Genomic DNA, 12102 nt, shown 5'->3' with positions numbered 1-12102 from the left:
TGCATCTGTCATCGCAAACGTTTTCCACCTTTTTGACGGTTTTCCTACACCACCATTTGCGATCATTGCATCGCACATAGTTTCTCGAAGGGTCTATGATCGTAGTGTCGCGTTTGGACCATCCTGTAGTAGTGTACACTCTCATTTTTGTACAAATGTGCTCCACCGTGCACCTGCACGTTTGTATGTGGGAACGAGTGCGTGTGTGCACCTCTTCTCTTTCGCACACTTATTCCGTGTGTGCGAGAGATACTAAGATATGGTGAGGGAATACATGTCAATACAATTTGTGTGAAGGAGAGGCCTATATACATTCATGTATGTGCATGAGGCCGGGGTGATATACGAGAAGGGAGGGGATGGTTCGACCGCGCGAGCTATCGATAGAGACATATAGAGGGAAGAGCTCTACGAGCGTACAAGCACTGGGATATGGGGGGGCCTGGAAGATGGTGTGAGGGGCGAAGTGGAGGGAGACTATGAAGGAGTGCACAAGTGCGAGATCGATATTTAAAGAGAGGGGCAAGAACGTGCGCGGTTGCGCGCAGTGGCGGAGCCACGAAAAATAAATGAGCTAGGGGCCAAGCATTGCTAATCCTTTACAGGAAGGGACAATTCATCAACTTAAACCATTTTACCAGCAATTGATCTACTGATCACATTCATATTAGCCTCAATATATAGTGATGTTAGGGGGGGCCAGGGCCCATGTTGCCCCTAGTCTTCGTCACTGTGCGCGCGTCTGAGAGATGAAGCGGAAGGCATGGATGATGAGGAGACGATGGATAGATAATGTGTGTGTATTAACTATGTAGTCCTATATAGAGGGGTATAGATTGATTGATGTGTACATGGGAAAGAGGGTGAGACTTGACTAGATATATAGATTGATCGGTTTGTGTGGAAAACTGGAAAAGACATAGCTATATATACACATAGGGGTGGGCATAAAAACCGAGTAACCGAATGCCAAACTGAAACCGATACCGATGAAACCGAATTTTCGGTTTTTGCTGTTGATACAGTGAAAATTGGTTTTTACTTGTGAAAACCGAAATCAAATCACTCGGTTTGGTGGTAACCGTATAACTGAAACAAAAAACTAAACTACTAGTCATTAGCAGGAATCTCCGCACGTCACGCATCCCGCCAAAGCCGCTAGCGGCTCGCCTGTCCACGTCTCATGTGTACCACGTACGAATGGCCACGCGCGCGCCTGTCCGCATCTCATCACAACGTACTAGTACAAAGGCCCATGTGCAAGCTAAGCCAGCCTAGGCATGGGCCTTGTACGTAATTTGCATGGCCCAAACACATTAACTAATGCCTCTGAAGGCTGGTGGAGTTTGCATCAGCTTGTTTAGTCCCACATCGCGTAGCTAAGCTCAAGGGGATAGGGCGCTCGAGTATATAGAGAGCAGGGGGCGCTAAGGGGATGGACTCGCAGTTTTATAACCAACATTCGGTATAAACTGAAAACCGAACCGAACTATCGGTTAGCCAAATTTTTGGTTAGTTGTTTTTGTTGGTTATTTTTGGTTTTTAATATTGTAAACTGAAATTGAATAAAAACGAACAGTATAAACCAAATTTTCGGTTTCTACCGAATGCCCACCCCTATATACACACATAGAGGAACATTGATCGTTGCACATGCATGTGAGAGATAAAGAATGCCCGAAGTGATGAAGAGGGGGAGGTGTGTGTGTGCATGCATGGGAGACCGACCTGAAGAAAAAGATTGCATGTGTGCGATGGATAATGTCGAGTGGTAGTGTGTGTGCATGCATGCACGAGAGAAAGTTAATGGTGCAATTATAAAGAGAAGACGACTGTGTGGGTGTAAAAGACTAGGTGAGGTCATAATCAATGTATAGTTGAATTCAAATATTTGAATAAGAGATCATGATGTTTGAAACCCATGCATGCATGAATATAACGAGCATGATATACTATATACACATTGAACAAGGTTGGACTGATTTGAATTTGAGATACGGATGGCAGGCATCGTTTGGCCACATTGCATCCAAGAATGGACACACTATTCAAATTGGATATGATGGGTAGCTTTCGCATCACATATCTATACCCCTATATAGTGTGCAAATAACTTTTAAAGATGGTCGTTGGATGAAGCCAATCCGATGGTGCAGAGATGTCAAATCCAAGCACTACTGGCCGTTGGATATCATCTAAATTCCACCAGATTTTGCCACATGTACAATCTAGAAGACTCCATGGTTGAACTTAAGCACGATACACAAACCTCAAAACACAAGCACTTCTCCTTTGTTCTAGAATCTTCCGTATCATAATTGCCTAGTTTTTTTCTAGTTGAATTGCCATTAGTTGTTTTTTACTTTATGCTTTACAATGCACAATTCCATGAATATTAAAATATATTAGATTTTTTTTATAAAAAGTAATTAATTTTGAATGAGATGAACTATAAGAATTAAACGAACATCTACATCATGCATATATGACTCAAAGCTTACATGCTATAATATGGTATTTATTCATAATTTGGTTGCCAAATCGCATGCGTGTAATGCATGTGTACCTTACTAGTCTAAATGGTGTGTGTGTGTTATGCATGTTAAACACATTGTACGTAGTATCATACATGGTTTAGATTCCGAACATCTAGCTAGAGCATACATGTACTATGATTTGAATTCAACATAAAATGGATACATATATTTGAATTCAAGATCGTATGTACATGTAGTTCATATTTATATGGGAATTTACTACTCCTATATTCATGTCATGTGTTGTGAAGATAATATTTAGATGGTTGTATAACTAACCTGAGTACAACCCCATTCAAACAGGGAAAATGTACTCAAATTTAGTCCATATGCTAGACAACACGAATTGTTTTTTTATTGTTGAGGAAAGTGCAAATTGATTTGGTACTATACACTAAGCTTGTAGTCCTGATTTTTTTAGTTTTTTGTTGTTGTATTTGAATGCATTTCTAGTAATATAGTAAAATGGGACATGGCTCTCTCTAGTGGGGTGCAAATTGTCTTTTTTTGTACACATTAAGCTTGTTCTCCCGAAATTTCAAGCCGCGTCTTGTTATGTCAAGATTTCAAGCTAGCATCTCTGTCTATCGTGCTGCGAAACTCCCGCCTCTTCAACCCGCGCCTTGTTACCCCCAAATTTTAGAATATCTCTTTGTCTCGTTATGCTCCGAAAACTCCCTCCATCTCAACCCGCGCCATAGTATCCCAAAATTACAATGTGTGTGAAAACTCCCACCTCCTGCGAAAACCCGACATGAGAAATTCCCGTGATACCCGTGAACCGAAAGAACCGCCTAACTCAAATTAGTGGGCGTACTTTCGTAACTTACCCCATATTTCGGACAAGCGCGTCCCTAACTCATGGTTCCCCCTCCCATCCCCTTCGCCCCCTCATACACCGAGACCGTGAAGACCCGCGAAGCCCCACACCCTCCTCCGTTTGCCAGCCACCAGAGCCTCTTCCCCGACGATGTCGTCCATAGCAAGACCTCGACGTCCCTCATCCACTGCACTGGATGAGGATCCTCGTCGATCTCGTCGTCCCACTAATTCATCCACCCCGTCCTCCACCTCCAAGGAGCTTCCCCGACTTTCCCCTCATCTTTCGCGCCACCTCCACTCCCACACCACTGTCTTCACCTGCACCACCGAAAGAGCATCATCATCACCGATTCCTCGGATGAAGTTGAGGCCTAATCAGTGCCACCAAAGAGGTTCTACACTAATCGCTGCATTTTCTTCTGAATTTGATCTCACGGTGCTGCCGGCGCTCGGTCCCGAGCCGACATGGCACGACTCAATCTACAACGGCGTCGCAGGCCACTTCCTCCACAACATCGCTCCCTCGGCGACGACGTCCACATTAGTAGGAGTTGCTGCTGGTTTGGCTCTCGCTCGTGCTGCTGATCTGCTCTGGCTCTCGATCCCCTGCCTGGTCTGCTCTTGCTCTTGCTCACGCTGCTGCTCTCTCTCTTGCATGCGCTGCTGTTCTACTCTTGCTCGCACTGCTACTGCACAAGCAGTAGATCCTGCTCTCGCTCGAGCCCCTGTAGCTGCTACCCGAGGTGCTGCAACACGACCAGCTGCCCCGGCTCTCGCACGCGCTGCTGCTCTGGGCGCTGCGCTACTGCTTTTCTGCTACTAGTGCGTTCGGTTTCGACAGTAAAATTCAGTTTCGACAGCAAAATTCAGTTTCAATAGCAAAATTCAGTTTCGACAATTAAATTCAGTTTCAATAGTTAAGTTCAGAGATGGGCGGCTAATGTATTTTACATCTAGCACTTTGTGGTTATGTATTTTACATCATCTATTGGAGATGCTATTAGAATTCCACTCAGGTTAACGTTGTCTCTCTTGTCGTGCTTCAGCCTCGCCGTCGTACAACTCACCGGAGCTGCTCCAATGATGAAACCCTCAATCACAGCGGAGCAGTACCCTCGGCTCCATCTCCAGACGGCTAAGATCTTCCCCTCCTCCGACAGCCACATCAACCAGATTATCCTCACCGACCAACCCAATCATGCTGAGATCAACATGGCTTCGCCAAAGAGGTTGTACACTTGTTGCATCACTTTTTTACTCTACATGTTATATATATTGTCCACTGAGCACACGTAGTAACGTGAAATACGATTAGTTTCTCCTACTATATGACAAGCAGTGAGGTATCGGGAAACTTAGCTATTCGTGATGGACTCTCTTGAACACCATCATTATATATTTCTGCGCGTTTGAGCTGTGCATTTGTAGATGGGCCTGGGAGTTGAGCTAGTAGGGCAGTGGCCTGGGTCCAAAGTAGTAGAAGTAGCACAAAAACATTTTTTGAGTGTAGGCTTTTCCCTGTTCAAGCCTGCCTACTAGAATCGCCAGTGCTTGAAAGGAAAGGTGAAGGAAAAACATAGGAATTGGAAAGTTTCCTATGGTACTACTATTCATGCATTTGGTTCAAAAGGAATGGAGCAAAGTAAAACTGTAGGATTTGTTCCTTTAGTGTCTCCTTGAAAGAAAAACTGTAGGAATTTTAATATCCACTTGTCCTCCTTTTCAAATTCCTATTCATGAAGCACAAGACTAAGGGCCTCTTTGATTCATAAGATTGCGGAAACACGGGAATAGAAAAAACGTAGGATTGGAATGGCATGTCCATTGGATCCCTATAGTATTTGAGTTTGTTTGATTGTGTCACGGGAAAAAACAAAGGATTTCTTCCAGGAGGTTGGAGTGGATGTTAGAATTTCTGTGATATGTAGTACAAATAAATCCTTAGGAAAATATCCTACATGATTCAATCCTATGAATCAAACGACCAACGTGGGGAAAATCCTAAGGATTCTAATCCTTTGAAGATCCTATGAAAATCCTTTGAATCAAAGAGACCCTGAGAGATAGTAGCATAATAGCATTATAACCGTACATTTTCTTGTCGTTTGACTTAATCTCACCATACTTCTTTGCATCCCGTGAACTTCCAGTTCTTGTAAACCAAACACCCAGATTGGCAGAAATCCTGTGTTTTTGCATGTGCATTCCTATCCTATTCCTATGTATTTCCTATCCCCGCATTGTTAGAATCCTCCAATTCAAACAAGCCCTTACATAATTACTTCTGTTACAGATATGTGTCAAAGAAAACCTTGTGTGGTTTGTCCCGCTCCTGCTGCGCTGTGGTCCACCCCAGCTCAGCCACTCCAACGACGGAAGGGTTTGCCATAGTAGTGTTGGGGATCCTTGCAGAAATTAAAAAGATTCCTACGCATCACCAAGATCAATCTATGGAGAAACTAGCAATGAGAGAGAGGGGAGTACATCTTCATACCCTTGAAGATCGCGATGCGGAAGCGTTGCAAGAACGCCGTTGGTGGAGTCATACACGAAGCGATTCAGATCGTGGCCGAATCCGATCTAAGCACGGAACAACGGCGCCTCCGCGTTCAACACACGTGCAGCCCGGTGACGTCTCCCGCGCCTTGATCCAGCAAGGAGAGAGGGAGAGGTTGGGGAAGACTCCTTCTAGGAGCAGCACGACGGCGTGGTGGTGGTGGAGGAGTGTGGCACTGCTACCTCTTTTAGCACTGCATTGGTTTTCCCCGAAGAGGAAGGGATGATACAGCAAAGTACCGTAAGTATTTCCCTCAGTTTTTGAGAACCAAGGTATCAATCCAGTAGGAGGCTACGCGCGAGTCCCTCGCACCTGCACAAAACAAATAAATCCTCGCAACCAACACAAATAGGGGTTGTCAATCCCTATAGGGCCACTTACGAGAGTGAGATCTGATAGATATGATAAGATAATATTTTTGGTATTTTTATGATAAAGATGAAAAGTAAAATAAAGGAAAATTAAATAGCAAAGTAAATAACTAAGTAGTAGGAGATTGATATGATAAAGATAGACCAAGGGGCCATAGGTTTCACTAGTGGCTTCTCTCGAGAGCATAAGTATTCTACGGTGGGTGAACAAATTACTGTTGAGCAATTGACAGAATTGAGCATAGTTATGAGAATATGTAGGTATGATCATGTATATAGGCATCACGTCCGAGACAAGTAGACCGACTCCTGCCTGCATCTACTACTATTACTCCACTCATCGACCGCTATCCAGCATGCATCTAGAGTATTACGTTAAAAATAGAGTAACACCTTAAGCAAGATGACAAGATGTAGAGGGATACACTCATGCAATATGAAGAAAATCCCATCTTGTTATCCTCGATGGCAACAATACAATACGTGCCTTGCTGCCCTTACTGTCACCGGGAAAGGACACCGCAAGATTGAACCCAAAGCTAAGCACTTCTCCCATTGCAAGAAAGATCAATCTAGTAGGCCAAACCAAACTGATAATTCGAAGAGACTTGCAAAGATAACCAATCATAAATAAAAGAATTCAGAGAAGATTCAAATATTATTCACAGATAGACTTGATCATAAACCCACAATTCATTGGTCTCAACAAACACACCGCAAAAAGAAGATTACATTGAATAGATCTCCACGAGAGAGGGGGAGAACATTGTATTGAGATCCAAAAAGAGAGAAGAAGCCATCTAGATACTAACTATGGACCCGTAGGTCTGAAGTAAACTACTCACACTTCATCGGAGAGGCTATGGTGTTGATGTAGAAGCCCTCCATGATCGATGCCCCCTCCGGCGGAGCTCCGGAACAGGCCTCAAGATGGGATCTCATGGATACAGAAATTTGCGGCAGTGGAATTAGGGTTTTGGCTCCATATCTGATCATTTGGGGGTACGTGGGTATATATAGGAGGAAGAAGTACGTCAGTGGAGCAACAGGGGGCCCACGAGGGTGGGGGGCGCGCCTGGTAGGGTAGGGCGCGCCCCCTACCTCGTGGCCTCCTGTTACGTGCCTTGACGTAGGGTCCAAGTCTCTTGAGCTGTATTCGGTGAGAAAATCACGTTCCCAAAGGTTTCATTCCGTTTGGACTCCGTTTGATATTCCTTTTCTTCGAAACCCTAAAACAGGCAAAAACAGCAATTCTGGGCTGGGCCTCTGGTTAATAGGTTAGTCCCAAAAATAATATAAAAGTGGATAATAAATCCCAATAATGTCCAAAACAGTAGATAATATAGCATGGAGGAATCAAAAATTGTAGATACGTTGGAGACGTATCAAGCATCCCCAAGCTTAATTCCTACTCGTCCTCAAGTAGGTAAATGATAAAAACAGAATTTTTTGATGCGGAGTGCTACTTGGCATAATTTTAATGTAATTATTCTTAATTGTGGTATGAATATTCATATCCGAAAGATTCAAGACAAAATTTCATATTGACATAAAAATGATAATACTTCAAGCATACTAACAGAGCAATTATGTCTTCTCAAAATAACATGGCTAAAGAAAGTTATACCTACAAAATCATCATATAGTCTGGCTATGCTCTATCTTCACCACAAAAATATTTAAATCATGCACAACCCCGATGACAACCAAGCAATTGTTTCATACTTTTGACATTCAAAACTTTTTCAAATCTTCACGCAATACATGAGCGTGAGCCATGGATATAGCACTATAGGTGGAATAGAATGGTGGTTGTGGAGAAGACAAAAAGGAGAAGATAGTCTCAACATCAACTAGGCGTATCAACGGGCTATGGAGGCGCCCATCAATAGATATCAATGTGAGTGAGTAGGGATTGCCATGCAACGGATGCACTAGAGCTATAAGTATATGAAAGCTCAAAAAGAAACTAAGTGGGTGTGCATCCAACTTGCTTGCTCATAAATACCTTGGGAAATTTGAGGAAGCCCATCATTGGAATATACAAGTCAAGTTCTATAATGAAAAATTCCCACTAGTATATGAAAGTGATAACATGAGAGACTCTCTACTATGAAGATCATGGTGCTACTTTGAAGAGGCACAAGTGTGGTAAAAGGATAGTAACATTGTCCCTTCTCTCTTTTTCTCTCATTTTTTAATATTTTTTATATTTTTTTATTTGGGCCTTTTCTCTTTTTTATGGCCTCTTTTCTTTCTCTTTTTTTATTTGGGCTTCTTTGGCCTCTTTTATTTATTTCTCGTCCGGAGTCTCATCCCGACTTGTGGGGGAATCATAGTCTCCATCATCCTTTCCTCACTGGGACAATGCTCTAATAATGATGATCATCACACTTTTATTTTTCTTACAAGTCAACAATTACAACTCGATACTTAGAAAAAAATATGACTATATGAATAGCTCCGGCGGTGTACCGGGATATGCAATATGACAATGATGGAGTGTGTCATAAACGGAAGGTGGAATGTTGCATGGAAATATATCTCGGAATGGATATGGAAATGCCATAATAGGTAGGTATGGTGGCTGTTTTGAGGAAGGTATATGGTGGTTATATGATACCGGCGAAAAGTGTGGGGTATTAGAGAGGCTAGCAAAGGTGGAAGGGTGAGAGTGCGTATAATCCATGGACTCAACATTAGTCATAAAGAACTCATATACTTATTGCAAAAATCTACAAGTTATCAAAGCAAAGTATTACGCGCATGCTCCTAGGGGGATAGATTGGTAGGAAAAGACCATCGCTCGTCCCCGACCGCCACTCATAAGGAAGACAATCAATAAATAAATCATGCTCCGACTTCATCACATAACGGTTCACCATACGTGCATGCTACGGGAATCACAAGCTTCAACACAAGTATTTCTCAAATTCACAACTACTCAACTATCATGACTTTAATATCACCATCTCCTTATCTCAAAACAATTATCAAGTATCAAACTTATAATAGTATTCAACACACTCATAAGAAAGTTTTATTATTAATCTTGCATACCAAGCATATTAGGATTTTAAGAAAATTACCATGATATTAAGACTGTCAAAATAATCTAAGTGAAGCATGAGAGATCAATAGTTTCTATAAAACAAATCCACCACCGTGCTCTAAAAGATATAAGTGAAGCACTGGAGCAAAATTATATAACTCAAAAGATATAAGCGAAGCACATAGAGTATTCTAACAAATTCCAAATCATGTATGGCTCTCTCAAAAGGTGTGTACAGCAAGTATGATTGTGGTAAACTAACAAGCAAAGACACAAATAATGAAAGACGCTCCAAGCAAAACACATATCATGTGGTAAATAAAAATATAGCTCCAAGTAAAGTTACCGATAGAAGTAGACGAAAGAGGGGATGCCTTCCGGGGCATCCCCAAGCTTTGGCTTTTAGGTGTCCTTAGATTATCTTGGGGGGTGCCATGGGCATCCCCAAGCTAAGGCTCTTGCCACTCCTCGTTCTATAATCCATCAAATCTTTACCCAAAACTTGAAAACTTCACAACACAAAACTTAAAGTAGAAAATCTTGTGAGCTCCGTTAGCGAAAGAGAATAAAAGATCACTTCAAGGTACTGTAATGAACACATTCTTTATTTATATGGGTGTTATACCTACTGTATTATAACTTCTCTATGGTTTATAAACTATTTTACTAGCCATAGATTCATCAAAATAAGCAAGCAACACACGAAAAACAGAATCTGTCAAAAACAGAACAGTCTGTAGTAATCTGTAGCTAGCGCAAGATATGGAACCTCAAAAATTCTAAAATAAATTACAGGACGTGAGGAATTTATCTATTAATCATCTTCAAAAAGAATTAACTAAATATCACTTTCCAAATAAAAATGACAGCAGTTCTCGTGAGCGCTAAAGTTTCTGTTTTTTACAGCAAGTTCAACAAGACTTTCCCCAAGTCTTCCCAACGGTTCTACTTGGCACAAACACTAATTAAACACAAAAAACACAACCAAAACAGAGGCTAGATAATTTATTTATTACTAAACAGGAGAAAAAATCAAGGAATAAAAATAAAATTGGGTTGCCTCCCAACAAGCGCTATCGTTTAACGCCCCTAGCTAGGCATAACAAGCAAGAATAGATCTAGGTATTGTCATCTTTGGTAGGCAATCCATAAATTGATCTCATAATAGATTCATAAGGTAATTTTATTTTATTTCTAGGAAAGTGTTCCATGCCTTTCCTTAATGGAAATTGGAATCTAATATTTCCTTCCTTCATATCAATAATTGCACCAATCATTCTAAGGAAAGGTCTACCAAGAATAATAGGACATGAAGGATTGCAATCTATGTCAAGAACAATAAAATCTACGGGCACATAATTCCTATTTGCAACAATAAGAACATCATTAATTCTTCTCATAGGTTTCTTAATAGTGGAATCCACAAGGTGCAAGTTTAGAGAGCAATCATCAAAATCACGGAAACCTAAAAAATCACACAAAGTCTTTGGAATCGTGGAAACGCTAGCACCCAAATCACATAAAGCATATCATTCATGATCTTTAAATTTAATTTTAATAGTTGGTTCCCACTCATCATAAAGTTTTCTAGGGATAGAAACTTCCAATTCAAGTTTTTCTTCATAAGATTGCATCAAGGCATCAACGATATGTTTAGTAAACGCTTTATTTTGACTATAAGCGTGAGGAGAATTTTGCACGGATTGCAACAAGGAAATACAATCAATCAAAGAGAAATTTTCATAGTTAAATTCCTTGACATCCATAATAGTGGGTTTAGCAACATCTAGGGTTTTAATTTCTTCAATCTCACTTTTATCAAATTTAGCATCAAGATCAAAAGATTTAGAATTCTTGGAACGCCTTCTAGGTAAAGGTGAATCATATTCAGTCCCATCATTATCAAAATTCATATTTTAGAACAAAGATTTAATAGGGTACACATCAATAAATTTTAGATCTTCATCATTATTTTCATTGGAACTAGAAGAACACGCTTTTATAAAGGCATATTTCTTAGCACGCATCCTAGCGGTTCTTTCTTTGCACTCATCAATGGAAATTCTCATGGCTTTGAGAGACTCATTGATATCATGCTTAGGTGGAATCGATCTAAGTTTCAAAGAATCAACATGAAGAGAAATTCTATCAACGTTCCTAGCCAAATCATCAATCTTAAGCAATTTTTCTTCAATCATAGCATTAAAATTCTTTTGCGAGGTAATAAATTATTTAATATTAGAATCAAAATCAGAGGGCATATTATTATAATTTCCATAAGAATTGTTGTAGGAATTACCATAATTATTAGAGGGATTACTAGGGTAAGGCCTAGGATTGAAATTTCCTCTATACGCGTTGTTACCAAAATTGTTCCTACCAACAAAATTCACATCCATAGATTCATTATTATTCTCAATCAAAGTAGACAAGGGCATATCATTAGGATCAGAAGAAACACTCTTATTAGCAAATAATTTCATAAGTTCATCCATCTTTCCACTCAAAACATTAATTTCTTCTATCGCATGCACCTTTTTATTAGTAGATCTTTCAGTATGCCATTGAGAGTAATTAACCATAATATTATCTAGGAGTTTAGTAGCTTCTCCTAAAGTGATTTCCATAAAAGTGCCTCCCGCGCGCGAATCTAAAAGATTTCTAGAAGCAAAATTCAATCCGGCATAAATTTTTTGTATAATCATCCATAAGTTTAAACCATGAGTAGGGCAATTACGTATCATTAATTTCATTCTCTCCCAA

The sequence above is a fragment of the Triticum urartu genome, chromosome 2 (genome assembly GCF_003073215.2).
Source record: "Triticum urartu cultivar G1812 chromosome 2, Tu2.1, whole genome shotgun sequence".
Taxonomy (NCBI): domain Eukaryota; kingdom Viridiplantae; phylum Streptophyta; class Magnoliopsida; order Poales; family Poaceae; genus Triticum; species Triticum urartu.
This window is presented reverse-complemented; position numbering follows the sequence as displayed.